We start from the raw sequence: 21,278 nt of genomic DNA on the forward strand, positions 1-21,278 counted from the left end.
TACTACCACAAACTCCTCCAGCATGTCACGAAGGACGTCGTTCATGAGCGCCTGGAATACCGCCGGAGCGTTGGTGAGGCCGAACGGCATTACCAGGTACTCGTAGTGGCCCCTGGGAGTCTTGAAGGCGGTCTTCCACTCATTGCCCTCTCGGATACGGACTAGATGGTAGGCACTCCGGAGGTCCAGCTTGGTAAAGACGGTAGCCTGGGTGAGAGGCTCGAAGGTGGAGTTCATGAGAGGAAGAGGGTACTTGTTCTTAATGGTGATCTCGTTGAGCTGGCGATAGTCGATGCAGGGTTGAAGGTCTCCGTCCTTCTTCCCAACAAAGAAGAAACCGGCCGCCACAGGAGAGGAGGAAGGCCGAATGAGTCCTGCTTCCAAGGACTCAGAGATATATTGATCCATCGCTGCCTTCTCAGGGACGGTCAGACTGTAGAGGCGGCTGCCGGGAAGGGGAGCCCCTGAGCGGAGGTCGATGGCACAGTCGTAAGGCTGGTGAGGCGGAAGGGCCTGAGCCCTGGACTTACTGAAAACCTCCTTGAGGTCGTGGTACTCGGGGGGTATGGTCGAGAGGTCCGGAGGCGGCTCACAAACGGATCTCGGATGTAAGCCACTCGGGCTCCCCTTGAAGTGAATCGGCTGGGTTGATGACGAAAAACCAACTCACATTGCATGATGAATGTGGCACAATCCTCGAAGTTACCATCGAACAACCGTGGTTCGGAGAGACGGGGCTCCCGAGGTGCGGGATCGGGAGGCGCGGGGCCTGCCAGGGCTGCGGGTGATGCTCCGGCCGAGGCTCCTGAAGTAAGTGGGGTTACAAGCAAGGTGTTAACGGCTTCACTCAGCGCTTGTAATTGGTGGAGAATATTAGTCTGCTGATTACCCTGGGCTGTCTGCTGGCTAGCCAGAGAGCCAAGGGACTCCTGAATAGGCAGGACCTGGTCTCGGAGCTCCTGTACAGCAACCGCAGCCGCACCTAGCTGTAGGCTGTGGTCGTTGGTTAACTCAATCTGGACCGCCAACGCTGTTCTGACCCTGTCTGTGTCGGCTGAGGTCGTCATGGTCGGGTCGTAATGTTATGGTTTGTAACCGACCTCAAACGCAACGGCACAGACAGGAAGTTCAGAGTTAGCCAAAAGCTAGGGCGTATTTATTTACAGAGTCAAAAGAAGGATGAGGTACAGAAATCAAACAAACGGGGAGACTGCCTCCGGCAGAGTCCTCAGCCGCTCTGCAGAATCCTCCTGGCGACGGTGGTGGGAATTTGGCATATGATGTTGTAGCGGCTCTGCAGATACTCCCAGCTCTTCCTCGAGGTGGGAAACGGAGAAAGAGAGAGGTATCAGTGTTCTCCCCAACACACAATTAGCAGAGTCAGTGCAAACAAAAGATGTCTTCAGTGCTTCTTCTATAACACACAATCCGGCTGAGTCCAGTGCAAACAAAATTATATCTTCAGTGCTTCTTCAATAACACACACTCAGAATTATCCAGAGCAAACAAAAAGATATCTTCTGTGTTTCTTCAATAACACAAAATCCAAATTATCCAGAGCAAACAAAATGATAACTTCTGTGTTTCTTCAATAACACACAATCCAAATTCTCCAGAGGGGTTTGGTTCCACTCACCCAAGTACAACGCGTAACGGGTAACAAGGCGCAGCTCCAAACAGTTCTCCACAGAAAGGTCCTGGAGAGAATAAAGACTAGGAAACAGCAACGGGAAAAAAGCAGGCAAAGCAGTTGTATTCCAGAACGACCCGACATCGATAGCAAGAAGGTCTGTGTATATAAAGCCTTCAGGGGCGCTAATTACAAACTGTGACAGCTGCGTGATGAGATTGATACTACTCCAAAAGCGTGTGGCGGGGAATGCACCAATCAACACGGCACCTTAAAGGAACGGAGCGCGTGGCGGGGAATGCATCAATCAACATAGTACCTTAAAGGAACGGAGCGTGTGGCGGGGAACGGACCAAACCTCACAATCACAGAACCTTCCCTCCAGACGCAGCTCATTAAGGATTGTACAGGACATTGTTTCCTTTTCCATGTGGGGATTTTTAAATGGTATCTACAGTATATATTCAAGCTTACAGACAGAGGAGATGATGTTTGTATTGTGATTGTATGACAAGAGGAGCAGAGAAGAAGGAGACAGAGACGATAGAAATGTGTTTTGAAGATGAGAAGAAGAAGAGGAGTGTAAACTTTCTCAAGTGTGGGCGAAGCAAGAATTGTGGAGGGCAGTAATACGCCACGATGCGTCTACACTGCCGGAAATTCAAATAAGAAGAAGAAGAAGTAGCCGGACACAACAAGTGATATCTTCGTTTGTCTTCTGAGATCTGAGATCTTCTGAGAGAATTGTTGAATAGATACACAAATGTTCTAGAATATTCTATTATGACATCATACTGTGACATCACAATGGAACATCATACTGTGACATCAAAACGGAACATCATACTGTGACATCACAACGGAACATATTTGAGTTCCAATAAAATTAAATAATAATAAAGACCGAAAAATGTAATAGTTAAAATAATAAAATAGCAACATTAGATAGTAAACAATAAGAAAACATGTAATAACACTAAAATAAGACATTAAAAAAGAACAAATAATAACAAATTATAACAATGATAATAAATTATTTAAGTAAAAATAATAGAAATAAAGACAAATAAGACAATAAAATAAAGATAATAATTCATTTAAAAGCTATTTTAAAAAGGCACGTTTTGAGCCGTGCCAACTGAGTGTGCTGGCCTGTCCTAATGACCTGCAGGAGAGTTCCACAGTTTTGGGGTGTAGCAGCTGAAAGCACTGATCACAGCATGTCACGGCACCACTTGTAACAGATGGAGGCTACTGATGCCAGTGGGTGGTGGTGATGGTGGTGATGACGAAAAAGAAGAAACTATGAAAATCACTTTCTTCTTCTTCATTGTCATCATCATCATCATATTATTATTGTTATTAGGCTATTATTATTGTTGTTGTTTTTGTTGGACAAAAGTATTAAATAGTTTAGGTCACAGTAAACGTCTGTCTTTTCTATTAAACAATACCGTACTGGTAATAGTGCAAATAGTTATTTATTCAATCAGTGCATGAAGCGGTTCCATCTTCATGTCTTTATTTGTAGCACACATTGCTACATTGTCATGCAGCAAACACACACATGCGAGATGGGCACATAGGAAAACACACACACGTGCATTTTTTGGAGTCGCCGATTAAATTTCCTCTCTGCGCTTCACCCATCCTGTTGTCCTCCCCCCCCCCCCCCCCCCCCCCAGGGCAGCCAGGAGCAGACCCGGGGACCAATCCAAGTGCTCCTGTCCGTCTTCGCCAGGGACACAACAGCGTTGCAGATCTGTTCTGCATGTTTTTCCATTTGGTTTATCTCTTTTTCTGGAGGGGAAGCCCTTGTGAGCACAGGGGAGAACATGCAAACTCCACACAGAAAGGCCCGGGAGATACCCCACTTGGGTACCTGGCAACCTGGTCCCACAATCGAACCCAGGACCTTCTTGCTGCGAGGCAACAGTGTTAACCAGTGTTAACCACTGCACCACCGTGGCGCTGTGATACTAACTTTTCACTTCAGACAGAATATTGCATAGGGTTTACAATAGATCACCTTTTTTGTATATTTGAGATAGGGTTGAGATAGGTAAATTACAAAAACAGCTGGCAGTGTCCTTGTTCTCTAGTAACATGTACAGTGTAGATACTGTACTGAAGACACATATATGTATCACGGTTGTGTTTGGAACCCAATTTGCAGACAGAGAGAAACGGCAGAAAGGTCTGGATTAAACCCAATATGGGTATATTTAATAGAATGGTCAATGTCCAGGCAGGGGTCGATACACAGGGGTAATACGTATAATGTCCAGGGTGTGCACGGGGGCAAGAGAGTCAGACAGACGGGGTCAGAGCAGGGACAGGGATAGTCAGCCAGGCAGGTGTCTCCAGGTCTTCGCCGAGCAGGCTGAGGAGAGAGGACGAGAGTACAAAGTTTGACACAGTCAAAGAACACGAGATCCTGGCGAACAACTAGAAGCATCAGAATAGAGAATACGAGCAAAGTAACACGACTAACTGGTAACGAGAGTTTACGATCTGACAGCTTCTCCACGTCTGGGGAGGGGTTATATACCCTGATGTACTCTGCCCGCAGACCTCAGATCAACTTCTCCACGTCTGGGGCGGGGTTATCTACCCTGATGTACTCTGCCCACAGACCTCAGATCAGCTGCCTCGCTGGACACCACACCTGCACTTACTTGACCATAATGAGAGCGGGAGAAGGGGGAAGAGAGACAGAGAGAGGAAGGAGCACAGCCAGGCAGGAACCATGACAATATGGGACAGACCTTTCAGGAGTCATCAGATTTTGCAGTTGGGGAGATGTTGAGCCAAATCAGATCTCAGAACAGTTCTCCCAGAATAAAGGGAGGGATAGTTTCACCACCAATCACCACATCACCTCCATGAATAAGGACCACTTGTTTTACAAGCCATCACGCACGCACGCACGCACGCACGCACGCACGCACGCACGCACGCACGCACGCACGCACGCACGCACGCACGCACGCACGCACGCACGCACACACACACACACACACACACACACACACACACACACACACACACACACACACACACACACACACACACACACACACACACACACACACACACACACACACACACACACACACACACACACACACACACACACACACACACACACACACACATCACACACACACACACGCACGCACGCACACACACAAACACACACACACACACACACACACACACACACACACACATACACATACACACACACACACACACACACACACACACACACACACACACCACCTCTGGTAATGTTCAGGGATGACATCAGTGGTACAAATCGCATTGTCACATTTCCCATGGAATAAGCAGATTGACCTCTTAGACATGCATATTTCAGTGGGCAATGATAATAATAATAATTATAATAATGATGAACTTTATTTGTATAGCACCTGTATAGGCATACAATAAGCATAGCAGATTAAATCATATCATTTTCCATATTAGGATCTAACATCTTACAATGCATCACTGATACAATTGACATACAGTAATAAAACAGTATAATAGTGCAGTGCAATAGAATAGCTAGGAGCAGTGCCATGAAATAGTTAAGAATATGTCACGACTCGACATATTGAACCCAATGTGCAGATAATGAGAATCGGCAGACAGATATTGTATGCAACAGCCCATATCAGGGTAGTTTTTCAGACTTTTTGCAACCAGCACTTTGGCGACCCCTAGTGGCTCGGGTGTGCATATTTTCTAATACAATATATATATCTAATTAAAGCCCCATTTGTTGCCTGTGGATATCCCTTTCAGGTGACAAAATCCATTGAGCGGTTCTCGAGTTACATGTCGGTATTTGAGGCTTGTGCAAAGTACATGGTATTGCGCAAAATACCACTCCCGACTCAGGCTGCAGTAGTTCCGTCAATCTAGATCCGATCTCGAAAATGATTGTGGATCGTTGTAGCCAATGAGTGTGGCTTCCAATGATACCCCATGTGGGGATGTATGAATCAGGGATCTAGGTGAAAAACTAAATTATTTAACAGGAAGCCAAATGAATTGAAGTCTATGAGAAAACTGAGTTTTTCTTTGTACACAGTTTACCAAAATCACTCCTAATCACTAATTTCTGAATGGATCTTTATGAAATTTGGATATGTACTATATAAGGCTTCAGGCTATGGCTCCGTCTGGATTTGTAAACCATACCACCTTCTGGGGAAATACTACCTCTGGACTACTAACTACTACAGCAAGACTTGAGTAACAAGTTTTTCTACAACTCAAGTTCAGACCTATGTTACTCTATTTTATACAGCGGCATGCAAATTTCTCAATTCTGATTGGCTGAAACAGTCAATTTACACGTATGTATTCTTCACAATTCCACGCTCCTGGTCCCAGGACCCGCCCACAACCGAATTACAATCACTCCGCCGTGCGGATTTTTAGGAAAAAACAAGATGGCGGACAATAATCTTTAACAAATGGATATGTTGATAGCGTCATAGCGACTAAATATAAACCGATTCTGTCACGGCGAATGTCTTAGTTCTTTAAACAATGTTGGATGATGTAATTGATGGGTCATGAGTCATTGTGGAACAAAATAAAAATCGCGCAGATTGATTGATTGATTAATTTGCATTTTTTATTTTTTTACCTACTTTCAAGTAGCTGGGAGGTGCGCTGTTTTAAGTGAGCATGGCCTATTGAATTGATTGATTGATTGATTGATTGATTGATTGATTGCTAATTTTATTACTGTCCGCCTGGTTTCCAACTGGTTAAGTTTAGGCCCTCCTTCGAAGTTGGTTAAGGTTAGAGTTTGTCTTTAGAGCAGGGCGATAGACCACCAGCCCTGGTTCCAAACTCTAACCTTAACCAACTTCGAAAGAGGGCCTAAACTTAACCAGTTGGAAACAAGGCGGACAGTAATAAAATTAGCAATCAATCAATACAATAAACCACGCTCACTTAAAACAGCGCACCTCCCAGCTGCTTCTATAGAAAGTAGGTTAAAAAGAAAAGAAAAAAAATCCTATAGGGCAAAGAAAACTTTTTTAAATTTGTTTTACCTACTTTCTATAGAAGCATCTAAGAATGAAGTTCTATAGAAAGTAGGTTAAAAACTAAAGAAAAGTTGGATGTGTTAGTTGGTTGGATGTCTAGGTGAAAGACAGTTGGATATGTTAGTTGGTTGGATGTCTTAGTTGAAAGACAGTTGGATGTGTTAGTTCGTTGGATGTCTAGGTGAAAGACAGTTGGATGTGTTAATTCGTTGGATGTCTTAGTTGAGAGACAGTTGGATGTGTTAGTTTGCTGGATGTTGCTGGATGTCTTACTGAGAACAGTTGGATGCACTTCCGAGCTGCTTCCACATGGAGGCAACTTCTCTTTTTTGTTGTTGTGGGAACTACTTTTTGTGGCGGATGGTTTTTTCAATAAATCTTCGATTAACGTGTGTTTATTGTATAGCAATAAGGTTGGATGAATGTGGCAGTTGTATAAAAGCATTACACCACTTGCAGTCGTGATTTGTGAAAAATAAACCATGCCTAGGGGGGTCTACCCCTAGGCATGGTTTATTTTTCACAAACCACTCCTGCGCGTGATGTAATGCTTAAATGTTAGCACTAAAAGTTAATTATTTTTCTGGAATCAGAAACTTCAGAATGTCATCTTTCAAAAGCGACCAGGCTCATGCATGTGCTATAAGTATAAAGTATGTTGTTTTGGTTTGCAAAAAAAGTATGCAGTCCTCAAAAACGAAAACTAAAATGGCCAAAATGGCCATTGCAAGTTAAGAGGTCCCAGTTTGGGTATATTTAATAATAAGAGAATAGTCAGGTATTCAGGCAGGGGTCGATACACAGGGGAAGTACTCGTACAGTCGGCGTGCACGGGACAGGAGAGTCAGACAGGCAGGAGTCGATACACGGGTATGGGATAGTCAGCCAGACAGGGGGTCAAAACGGGTACAGGGGAGTTAGCCAGGCAGGGATAAAAACGGGTACAGGTCCTCATACGTTCCGTCGCTCACACACAAACGCACCACAGGTCACTTTAAACATAATGAAAAGGACACTTTAAAGGAAAGAGAGAAAAAAAAGGTCACTTTAAGGAAAGAACTTGTTGTGGTTCTTGTATAGTATAGTTAGTAACAGCAAGTTACTAAGTGAGGAGGATCTTTAAAAAAGTGAATATCAGGAAGGCAGCAGGACCGGACGGCATCCCCGGCCGCGTCCTAAAAGTCTGTGCCGACCAACTGGCCCCGGTATTCACTGACATATTTAACCTGTCCTTAGAACAGGCTGTCATCCCCACCTGCCTGAAGAAGTCCACTATTATCCCTGTACCCAAAAAATCCAAGCCTGCTTGCCTCAACGACTACCGCCCTGTAGCTCTCACCTCCATAGCCATGAAGTGCTTTGAGAAGCTAGTAAAGGGCTACATCTGCTCCTCCCTCCCCATCAACCTGGACCCCCTGCAATTTGCATACCGCCCCAACAGGTCCACGGAGGACGCCATATACCCATGTGCTGCACACAGCAGCATCACACCTGGACAAGAGGAAGGGGAACTATGTGAGAATGCTATTCATCGACTACAGCTCGGCATTCAATACCATAGTCCCCTCCAAACTCATAGCCAAGCTCAGGGACCTGGGCTTGAACTATGACCTCTGCCAGTGGGTCTTGGACTTCCTGACGGGCAGACCCCAGGTGGTGAGAGCAGGCAACTGCACCTCCTCATCCATCACCCTCAACATAGGGGCCCCCCAGGGCTGTGTTCTGAGTCCCCTCCTCTACTCCCTGTACACACACGACTGTGTGGCTCAGCGGAGTAGCAACACAATCATCAAATTTGCTGACGACACAGTAGTGGTGGGCCTGATCTCTGCAAACGACGAGAGGGCCTACCTGGAAGAGGTCAAGGTCCTGGCGGGATGGTGCCAGGAAAACAGCCTCTCCCTGAACGTCAGCAAAACAAAGGAGATGATTGTGGACTTCAGGAGGTCGGGGTCAAGGACTACAGCCCTCTCAGCATCGACGGGGCACCGGTTGAGAGAGTGAACAGCTTTAAGTACCTCGGAGCCCACATATCCGAGAACTTGACATGGACCACACACATTGACAGTGTTGTGAAGAAGGCACGACAACGCCTCTACTTCCTCAGGCGCCTAAGGAAGTTCCAAGTCAGTCAGAAGATCCTTAAGAACTTCTACTCATGTACAATAGAGAGCATCCTGACTGGCAACATCACCTCCTGGTTTGGGAATAGCACTGCACAAGGCCGAAGCAGACTACAAAGAGTGACACGTTCAGCCGAACGCACAATTGGAGGGGGGCTCCCCACCCTCCAGAACATTTACAACAAGCGGTGCAGGGGCAAGGCTAAGAGAATCATTAAGGACTCCAGCCACCCGAACAACTGCCTCTTTGAACTGCTGCGGTCAGGCAAGCGATACCGGAGTCTCAAGGCGAGCACAGAAAGACTCAGAAGAAGCTTCTATCCCCAGGCCATCAGGCTGCTCAACGAACAATGAACACCACACAACAACCATCAAACGCACATAGCACACACATCCACACGCACACACTCACTTTAAACAAACACACTGTAGCACCCACTCCCCACACTTTATATTTATTGATAAAGGATTTGCACTACAACTCGTACACCTTACTGTAAATTGTACCTAAATTGTACCTCATCCCATTTCTGCTTTGCACTATATAGTATTGTATATTAGTACACTGCATAGTATATTGTATATTATATGGTAACTCAGTTACGTCTATTCTGCATCGAACATTGTACATATGTCTATACTGAACACTGTGACCTCATTTTCTACTTCTAATTTACATGCTATACTATGTTATTTGATACTTATCTTGTCTAGCACAGTCTCTGGAGCGTAACAGTAAGAAGCATTTTGTATAAAAGTATTCTGTACTTCTGTATGACAACTATTAAAGAAACTTGAAACTTGAAACTTGAAACTTGAAACAAGTATAGCATAGGGACATAGAGTAAAACTGTATATTGTATAGTAGTGTACATAGGACCCAGTGCCTTAATTTGTAGCTTAACATTGTATTGCATTCATCATGTCTAGTTTATGTCTATTTTATTATCTTCTACTTATTTTATTTACTATTGTATTCTTGCACAATCGAAGCGGGCATGGCCCCCCGCATTTCACTGTATGCCCTGTATGTGACAAATAAACCTCTTGAATCTTGAATCTTGAATCTTGAAAAGGCAAGGAGAGTTGTTAGGCAGGCAGGGGTCAGAGCACGTCTTATCAAGAGCCAGAGAACAGGATGAAGAGCCCGGTAGGACTGCGGGGAAGGAGGACAACAAGGGTTAGACATGGTCGAAGAACAATGTACTAGAGAACAATACGAGAGAGAGCAGAATAACACGACTAACTGGGAAATACGAAGTTACGATCTGGCAGCCTCATGACATCTGGGGCGGGGTTATATTACTGACGTAATTGGCCCACAGACGTGTCAATCAGCTGCTCCGCTGACAGCAGCACAACTGCACTCTACACCTGACTTAATGAGAGAGAGGAGAGAGAGAGAGAGAGAGAGAGAGAGAGAGAGAGAGAGAGAGAGGGAGAGAGAGAGAATGAGAGCAAGAGAGAGAGAGAACGAGAGCGAGAACGAGAGAGAGCGAGAACGAGAGAGAGCGAGAACGAGAGAGAGAGAGAGAGAGAGAGAGAGAGAGAGAGAGAGAGAGAGTGAGAGAGATAGAGAGAGAGAGAGAGAGAGAGAGAGAGAGAGAGAGAGAGAGAGAGAGAGAGAGAGAGAGAGCGCGAGCGAGAGCGAGAGAGAGAAGGAGGAGCCAGGTAGGAACTGTGACAGAATAGGCATAACATTTGCATAGAAATGTGTCGGCGGCTAGGTGGCGCAGTGGGCAAGGCGCTCTCCACCAACGCAGGAGATGCTGGGTTCGAGCCCAGCTCTCTGCGTTTCTACCAGCTTGGCTGGTCGTTCATACTAATACAATTGGCAGTATTAGGGGGTGGGAAGCTGGTGGGTGGGGATCGGACGTTGTGGACAGCGACTCCTACAGGTCGGTTGGTGCGCCTGCGCAGTAGAATCCGGAAGCAACAGGGGCGGCGTGTCCCTCCCACGCAGACCCTCGTCGCTGAGAGATTGCGCTGTGCAGGTGAAAAGATGCGACAGCTGCCTCCTCGAGTACCGGAGGAGACACGTGATGCAAGGCTTCGCCTAACAACATTCGAGACAGGGGAGGGTAGAATTGGACAATACGAAATTGGGGAAGGGAGAAAAATTGAAAATGGGGAGAAAAAGTAGAAATTTACGAAATCGGCAGGAAGTGCATAAAAATATAGGCGGAGTGAAAATCGTTGACAGACTATTGATCAGTTGATGAGTTATGCCATCAAACTTCGCCAAACTCATTTACATTTGAAGAGTTAGCCTCCCTGATATCTCATGTATGATGATGCCTTAAAGGAAAACTCCTAGATTTTGGGAAATTAGCTTACCGACTTATCCAGAGTCAGACAAGAAGATAGATACCAGTCTCCAATCTTAGCGTTGAGTAGAAAGCTATCTGGCTGCATGTTAGCCTAGCTTAGCACAATGAATGGAAGCGGACATGACTGGGTAGCCTTCGGGAGAGGTGTTAGTTGGACAATGCCTAGGCTACCCAGTCATGTCCGCTTCCATTCATTGTGCTAAGCTAGGCTAACATGCAGCCAGATAGGTTTCTACTCAACGCACAGAGATTATTATTCAAAATGAGATTTGATTAAAATGTATTGTCATTATACAGCACAATACATACATATACATACACACCATCCAACCAGAGTGGATAAATTAATTAAACGTAAAAAAAAAAACTTGAACCAAGAGTGATTTGAACTTGTGACCATAGGCTCCACAGCCAGGAGACGAACTGAGTGACTAATCCATGATTTACACTTGTGCCAAATGCGTTTGTCCCTAGTATTGGCATTAATGAATCAGATGTCATGCTAATATGTCATGTTCTACGGTAGGGCGTACTACTGTGATACCCATTTCAAAGTGCGTGTGTGCGAGGCTCGCTCTCCGCTCTCCACGCATTTCTACGCTCATACCGGCGTCGGCAAAACTAGCGTAGGTCAGTGGGCAATCAGAGCGGAAAACGCGAATGCGGAAGCACGAACCGTTTGGGTTTCGAATAGATGCAACCCAGACCTATGATTCACAACCCTCCATGTGGGCAATTTTTACGCCTTAAAGGTATATTTCACTTTAGTAGAACTTATCAAACATCAGCAGACTTATCTCTAATCTAAAGACATCTACAAGTAAGTTAGCAACCGCTGCTGGCCATGTTGTCCACTGTCAACACCACCATTCCTCCCAGGTGTCTAAAAGTAAAAGCCCACTTCTTCAATCAATATCTCAAATGAAAAAAAATACTAAAAAGAATTACATTATTCTGTCTTTTACTATCATGCACTTTTCCACTAAATAATCTTCCTTGCCTATATTAAATGGTAAATGGCTGCATTTATATAGCGCTTTTATCCAAATCTCTTTATAATTTGTTCCTCACATTTTACCCATTCACTCACACATTCACTCACTGACGGTGGAGGCGACCATGCTGAGGCAGTGACTAATGGGGATCTGAAATAAAGAAATAAAGAAATAGAAATGCAAGGTGCCAACCTGCTCATCAGGAGCAATTAGGGGTTAAGTGTCGTGCTGAAGGACACTTCGACACGGTGCCCAAGAGGAGCGGGAATCGAACCAGGAACCTCCGGATTACCAGACGACTGCTCTACCTCCTGAGCCACTGTCGCCTACTACCTCCTCAGTGAGGAGATGGTAGCCTCCATATAGAGAGAGTGATCTGCAATCTGCTTGGGTTGGAGGTGCAATTCCTAACAGGCTCAACCATATGGATAAAAGTGAACATTATTATGTGCATTACACAAACCAAAAACAGATATTGTCGGAATTAATAGAAGAAAGAAACATCACCACCTTTGGCTGATAGTAATTTATTCATTTATTAGGATTTCTTTTGGACTGGTCTAATAAATGTTTACGGTTCTTAGATGGATCCCCCCCCGCTGCCTCCTCCTCCTCCTCCCCCTCCCCCCCCCTCCTCCTCCTCCTCCTCCTCCTCCATCCTCCTCCTCCTCCTCCTCCTCCTCCTCCTCCTCCTCCAGGGGTGACTGCAGGGCGCCACGGGGAGCGGCGTACTGGCTCATGTTAGGCAGGCCATGCATTATGCAGCAGCTTAGGCCTCTGCGGTGGATCTTCATGTCCTCGGCTACAGTCCACCTGTCGCTGCTCTGGTCGTAGCGCTCCGCGTTGGAGATGGAGGTGAAGCCATTGGAGCCTCCGACCACGAAGAGCAGGTCGTCCAGCACCCCGATGCCAAAGTGGCTGCGGGGGGTTGGCATGGCGGGCAGGGTGCGCCAAGAGTCAGTCAAGGGGCTGTAGGCCTCCACGCTACACAGGTCATTTCCACTGTCACACCGGCCTCCCACCTGAGGGCAGGATACATGAGAGGAATGTTTTATTATGTGGTTAAGGCAGGCAGGCAGGCAGACACTGTATTAATCCACTTAGGGAAATGAGGGCATCACAGCAGCATTGCAAGTCAAATGATACATATCTATAAAAATATCTAGTATAAAGCATTTGTCTCCATGTGCACCTACCACATAGACTTGTCCTCCGTACGCAGCCACTCCCACTCCTTGACGCCTGCTGCTCATGGGGGCGATCAGAGTCCATTGGTCGGTGTCTGGGCTGTAGCACTCAGCTGTGAGCAGACACTCCGTCCTGTTGAAGCCACCACAGATGTAAACCTGTAATAAGAAAGAATATTCTAATTTAGTTTATATATTCCATTTTATTTCATTCTACTTTAATTGTCTGTTAATGTTGATGCACCAAAGGACCCAGACAAATTCCTTGTATGTGCAAGCTTACTTGGCAATAAAGACATTTATGATTTCTGATTCTGAATGATACCAATCGCTTAGTTTTTAATGTGAACGTTCCTTGGGTTCATCTACCACCTTGTGTCCCTCAGTTCCACTCACCTTGCCGTGGAGGGCTGCTGCCCCTGCGATGCTCCTGCGCTCCAGCATGGGTGAAATCACTGTCCACTGGTTGGTTTCAGGCTTGTAGCACTCGGCGGTGTTCAGTCGCATGTGTCCGTCGAACCCTCCCATGGCGTAGATACAGCCGTCCAACACAACCACGCTGACGTAACAGCGGCGTGAGTGCATGGGAGCCGCCTCCAGCCAGCTGCGAGTGACGGGGTTGAACCTGCGCACACTGCTGAGATCCTCTATGCCGTCCCAGCCGCCGACGCAGTAGACCAGACCGTGGAGATAAGCGGTGCCGTGGAAGGACCGGGGACTCTCCGGCGTCTCCGCCTCAGCGCTCACGTCCATCCATCCACCGGCTCGGATATCGTAAGCTTCCATGCCATTGGTCACGCTGCCGCCTTCCCAGCCTCCGATGGCCAATAGGACCTCCTGGGGCAGGCGTGGGCGGGTCAGGGGGTTTGGGAGCCTGTCGGAGCCAGGGGGGTTCAGGACGTTGAGGATGAGGTTCCTGCATTCTTGGCTGTCCCTCACCACAGGGTTCTTCAGGACATTGTTCCTGAAGTAGTCAGGCCTCATCAAGCCCATGCGAACCTGGGAAGAGACAAGCAAGTACAACTTAGACAGACAGCGGGTGTAGATGGTTTCACTGGAATTCTGTTGCTAGGGAACGGTTTGGACCCAAATGAATGAGAATCACTGTACTAGGGAACCTAGTGTTATTTAAATACAATGCACAGTAATACAATTAGTTACCTTGGGCAGCAGCAAAGGGATGTGTGTTTTACGCTCCTCACAGGAGTGGTCGATCCAACGGAGGATGGCCTCAAACACTGTCTCCTCGTTCTTCACGTTTAGATCATCCCTCTCGATGATATCCACCAGTTGCTGCAGGGACAGCTCCACAAACTCCTGTGAGACATGCAGCATCTCCTCAAAGTGACACACGATGAAGAGATGGGCCTTGCGCCTCAGGTCAGGGCAGCAGTAGTTGTACGCGAACCTCCAGATGCCGACACAATTTTCCAGAGACAGCTGGCCTTCTAGGAAGTCACAGCACACTCCTACAATGCCACTGACGAGAAGCTGGTCTGCAGCCACCAGAAGCTCTTCCACATTCTCTGCTGTCACCGGCACAAAGTGTGTGTAGGCGTACTCTATGATGAGCTGCATCATAGCCGCGGACACCCCAGGGATAGTGTAGACTGGTTTCTCTGAGTCGCTCCAGCGAGTGAAGAGGGTTCTGTGGGATGCAGAGTATAGAGATATCGGATGAGTAAACAGTAAGCAACATTCTGTCCTGTGTAGTAATATATTCAGAAGTATAGGGTCTTAGCACAGTAGAAGTATAATATATTTTCACAGTAGAAGTACAGTATAGTATCTTTATACAGTAGAAGTACAGTATAGTATATGTTTACAGTAGAAGTACAGTATAGTATCTTTTTACAGTAGGCGTACAGTATACAATCTTTTTACACTAGCCATACAGTATAGTATCTTTTTACAGTATACGTACAGTATAGTATATTTTTACAGTAGACGTACAGTATAGTATCTTTTTACAGTAGACATACAGTATAGTATCTTTTTACAGTAGACATATAGTATAGTATCTTTTTACAGTAGACATACAGTATAGTATCTTTTTACAGTATACATACAGTATAGTATCTTTTTACAGTAGACATACAGTATAGTATCTTTTTACTAACCAAGCTAACCTGAACCAAGCTAACCTGAACCAAGCTAAACTTACCTGAAATAGTCGCTGCAGCCACACAGGATCGCCTTGTGGGCGTTAAACTCAGTGCTGTTGACTTTAATAACCACATCACAGAACCTTCCCTCCAGACGGAGTTCATTAAGGATTGTACAGGACATTGTTTCCTTTTCCATGTGGGGATTTTTAAATTGTATCTACAGAATATATTCAAGCTTACAGACAAGTAGCCGGAAACAACAAGTGATATCTTCACTTGTCTTCTGAGAGAATTGTTGAATAGATACACAAATGTTCTAGAATGTTCTATCATGACATCATACTGTGACATCACAACGTGACATCATACTGTGACATCACAACGGAACATATTTGATAATATATGTATGATATAATATAATGTAATGTTATATATTATAATATAATGTAATATAATAATAAAGTATAATATACTTAGCTCCCATTTGAATAATATAGATATTATGTCTAAAAACATGACATTCTTTAGAAGTCTTAAAATATATATATTTTTATTTAAAGTAAAATAAATGTAAAATAATAATAACGTTATTTATATAGTACCATTCATACAGATTGCAGTTCAAAGTGCTTTACACAAAAAACGAAACAAAAGGATACATTTCTTTGTGTGAAAATAATTACAATCACTCCATAACTAAGGATGGAAATTATAAGACATTAAAATGATAAAAACGGTCATAAAACAACTAGATAAGATAGTAAAAATAGCTAAATAAGACAAACAGTAAGACAATAGCATAAGACAATAAAATAATTAATTACAAATAAACAGCGAACATGTGAGATGGGCGACACACATAGGAACACACACACATGCATTTTTTGGGGTCGCGGATTAAATGTCCTCTCTGCGCTTCACCCATTCTGTTGTCCTCCCCCCCCAGGGCAGCCATGAGCAGACCCGGGGACCAATCCAAGTGCTCCTGTCCGTCTTCGCCAGGGACACAACAGCGTTGCAGATCTGTTCTGCATGTTTTTCCATTTGGTTTATCTCTTTTTCTGGAGGGGAAGCCCTTGTGAGCACAGGGGAGAACATGCAAACTCCACACAGAAAGGCCCGGGAGATACCCCACTTGGGTACCTGGCAACCTGGTCCCACAATCGAACCCAGGACCTTCTTGCTGCGAGGCAACAGTGTTAACCAGTGTTAACCACTGCACCACCGTGGCGCTGTGATACAAATTTTTCACTTCAGACAGATTTCAAATATCCAAATATATATGAATATTGCATAGGGTTTACAATAGATCACCTTTTTGGTATATTTGAGATAGGGCTGAGATAGGTCAATTACAAAAACAGCTGGCAGGGTCCTTGTTGCCTAGTAACATGTACAGTATAGATACTGTACTGAAGACACATATATGTATCACGGTTGTGTTTGGAACCCAATTTGCAGATAAAGAGAAACGGCAGAAAGGTCTGGATTAAACCCAATATGGGTATATTTAATAGAATGGTCAATGTCCAGGCAGGGGTCGATACACAGGGGTAATACTCATAATGTCCACGGTGTGCACGTGGGGCAAGAGAGTCAGACAGACGGGGTCAGAGCAGGGACAGGGATAGTCAGCCAGGCAGGTGTCAGAGCAGTTCCTTGTGAGCCAGCCAGTGTCTCCAGGTCTTCGCCGAGAGAGGACGAGAGTACAGAGTTAGACACGGTCAAAGAACATGAGATCCAGGTGAACAACTAGAAGCATCAGAATAGGGAGGTGTACTAGTGGTTACATCATTTTCGTTTTTTCCTGTTCCACCCTCTGTTCCACTTAATGTATTTCCCCATTGACCATTTCTAAATCGGCTCGTTTTAGATAAATAAAGCATTAACGTTGGCATGGTTTACCTTTCTGTGCGTATTTATCCACAATCTATAGCTCAACATGAAAATATTCGCAATTAATCGTAAAGGTAGCGAAATAACAACGTTTATGTTTTCGTTTGCTGGGAAACTACACTGCTATTTGGCGCTGCTGACTGACGTCACCACAGCGTAGCCTCCTGCCTGTAGTCACAGACCTAGGATCAGATTTCCCTTACATTCCATAAGCTTAACAATTCGTACAATGGGAAAATAACTGACCCTGAATCTGTGGCTAGTATCTGTTTCACCCAACACTAGTGCTCCGGTGATCATAGCCATTTATCTCTAAAGCTATAACCACTATTTGTAAAAGCCCCAACCACGTTACCATATTTGTATTTAAAATTTTTAATTTAAATATAATTTAAATCGTATAAATGTTATTTCGCTGCATATTAAATCACTGTAAATACTAATGTAAATCATTGTTTCGTTGTACATATTGTGTATAGTTTATAACGTTATTGTTTTTTACATGACGTTAGTAGCTAGCTAGCTTGCTAGCCGGCATTCCCGAAACTCCTAACATGCCCCGATTTAAAATGGTTCTCTCCTCTTTGTATACCTTTGTCCTCAAACAAAGGATTCTGCCAGGGAACTTATGGACACAACAGTAGTAGTAGTTATAAGGTTTTTGAGCTTGTAACGTTGTAGCTAGCTAGCTTGCTAGCCGGCATGATGCGTGTGCAGTGCTTGCCCCACAGGTCTGAGAAGAGGACCTGCACATTTTACTCGTTCCCGAAACTCCTCTACATGCCCCAATTTAAAATGGTTTCACGACAGTAGACATTGCTAACGTCTAGTACGTTTAGCTAGGTCATCTTAACGTTAGCTAGCTAGCTAGCTTGATATGAGCTTGCCGTGACGTTGTTTGGCGGCAGCCTAACAGGCTGCCTACTGGCTACTGAACAACAAATTAAAAACCTTATAGTTACCTTTATTTCAACCAGAAATGCTTAAACAATAATGTTAGGGGTAGAAGGGAACTCATTTTGTGCAAAAATGGAAAGCTTGCCAATGTTCATGCGGCAGAATTGTTACAATAGCCGATAATCCATTTTCCCAATGATAAATCCCTATACGGGTGGAACAACCAGTGACATCAGACTACACCTCCCTATAGAGAATACGAGCAAAGTAACACGACTAACTGGTAACGAGAGTTTACGATCTGACAGCTTCTCCATGTCTGGGGCGGGGTTATATACCCTGATGTACTCTGCCCACAGACCTCAGATCAGCTGCCTCGCTGAACACCAAACCTGCACTTACTTGACCATAATGAGAGCGGGAGAAGGGGGAAGAGAGACAGAGAGAGGAAGGACTAAGGAGCACAGCCAGGCAGGAACCATGACAATATGGGACAGACCTTTCAGGAGTCTTCAGATTTTGCAGTTGGGGAGATGTTGAGCCAAATCAGATCTCAGAACAGTTCTCCCAGAATAAAGGGAGGGATAGTGTCACCACCAATCACCACATCACCTCCATGAGTGAGGACCACTCGTTTTACAAGCCATCGCACACACACACACACACACACTCACACACACACACACACACACACACACACACACACACACACACACACACACACACACACACACACACACACACACACACACACACACACACACACACACACACACACACACACGCATGCACACACACACACCACCTCTGGTAATGTTCAGGGATGACATCAGTGGTACAAATCGCATCGTCACATTTTCCATGGAATATGCAGATTAAGCAGATTGACCTCTTAGACATGCATATTTCAGTGGGCAATGATAATAATAATTATAATAATAATAATAATAATAATGATGTATAGCACCTGTATAGGCATACAATAAGCATAGAAGATTAAATCATATAATTTTCCATATTAGGATCTAACATCTTACAATGCATCACTGATACAATTGACATACAGTAATAAAAGAGTATAATAGTGCAGTGCAATAGAATAGCTAGGAGCAGTGCAATGAAATAGTTAAGAATATGTCACGACTCGACATATTGAACCCAATGTGCAGATAATGAAAATCGGCAGACAGATCTTGTATGCAACAGCCCATATCAGGGTAGTTTTTCGGACTTTTTGCAACCGGCACTTTGGCGACCCCTAGTGGCTCGGGTGTGCATATTTTGTAATACAATAATATCCCTTTCAGGTGACAAAATCTATTGAGCAGTTCTCGAGTTACATGCCGGTATTTGAGGCTTGTGCAAAGTACATGGTATTGCGCAAAATACCACTCCCAACTCAGGCTGCAGTAGTTCCGTCAATCTAGATCCGATCTCGAAAATGATTGTGGATCGTTGTAGCCAATGAGTGTGGCTTCCAATGATACCCCATGTGGGGATGTATGAATCAGGGATCTAGGTGAAAAACTAAATTATTTAACAGGAAGCCAAATGAATTGAAGTCGATGAGAAAACTGAGTTTTTCTTTGTACACAGTTTACCAAAACCACTCCTAATCACTAATTTCTGAATAGATCTTTATGAAATTTGGATATGTACTACATGAGGCTTCATGCTATATCCCTGTCTGGATGTGTAAGCCATACCACCTTCTGGGGAAATACTACCTCTGGACTACTAACTACTACAGAAAGACTTGAGTAACAAGTTTTTCTACAACTCAAGTTCAGACCTATGTTACTCTATTATGTTAGCACTAAAAGTAATTTTTTTTTCAGGAATCAGAAACTTCAGAATGTCATCTTTCAAAAGATACCAGGCTCATGCATGTGAGTATGTTGTTTTGGTTTGCAAAAAAAGTATGCAGTCCTCAAAAACTAAAACTAAAATGGCCAAAATTGCAAGTTAAGAGGTCCCAGTTTGGGTATATTTAATAATAAGAGAATAGTCAGGTATTCAGGCAGGGGTCGATACACAGGGGAAGTACTCGTACAGTCGGCGTGCGCGGGACAGGAGAGTCAGACAGGCAGGAGTCGATACACGGGTATGGGATAGTCAGCCAGACAGGGGGTCAAAACGGGTACAGGGGAGTTAGCCAGGCAGGGATAAAAACGGGTACAGGTCCTCATACGTTCCGTCGCTCACACACAAACGCACCACAGGTCACTTTAAACATAATGAAAAGGACACTTTAAAGGAAAGAGAGAAAAAAATTTCACTTTAAGGAAAGAACTTGTTGTGGTTCTTGTATAGTATAGTTAGTAACAGCAAGTATAGCTAGCATAGGGACATAGAGTAAAACTGTATATTGTATAGTAGTGTACATAGGACCCAGTGCCTTAATTCGTAGCTTAACATTGTATTGCATTTATCATGTCTATTTTATGTCTATTTTATTATCTTCTACTTATTTTATTTACTATTGTATTCTTGCACAATCGAAGCGGGCATGGCCCCCCGCATTTCACTGTATGCCCTGTATGTGACAAATAAACCTCTTGAATCTTGAATCTTGAATCTTGAAAAGGCAAGGAGAGTTGTTAGGCAGGCAGGGGTCAGAGCACGTCTGTTACATCCCAATGTATGTGCTTCCCCAGTGTGTGTCTCGTTCTCCATTTTGTTTCCTCCCTCCAGCCAGAACCCATCCTCCACCATTGGTCCCTGCTATGCCTGCCCCTCCATTGGTCGACTACATAGCAGCACAGCACTGATTGGTGGATGGGTTTCAAGACTCCAAGACCCAATCAGAAACCATCACCCACCACCCAATCATGGATGACCACACCCTGTTAAAACATGGCTGCTCACTTCAGTCTCTCTCTCTCTCTGGCATGAGGCTAGGCCTGGTGATATTTTGTAACCTTGACTTTGATAATATTGCATTTGTTAACACTTTGATCGCCATCATTAAAAAATTTTTTTTTTTTTTTTTTTTGCGGGGCCCCCCTTCCCGCGAGGCCCTTTTTCATCACAGACC

Source organism: Notolepis coatsorum (genome assembly GCF_963971535.1).
Source record: "Notolepis coatsorum genome assembly, chromosome: 13".
Taxonomy (NCBI): Eukaryota; Metazoa; Chordata; class Actinopteri; order Aulopiformes; family Paralepididae; genus Notolepis; species Notolepis coatsorum.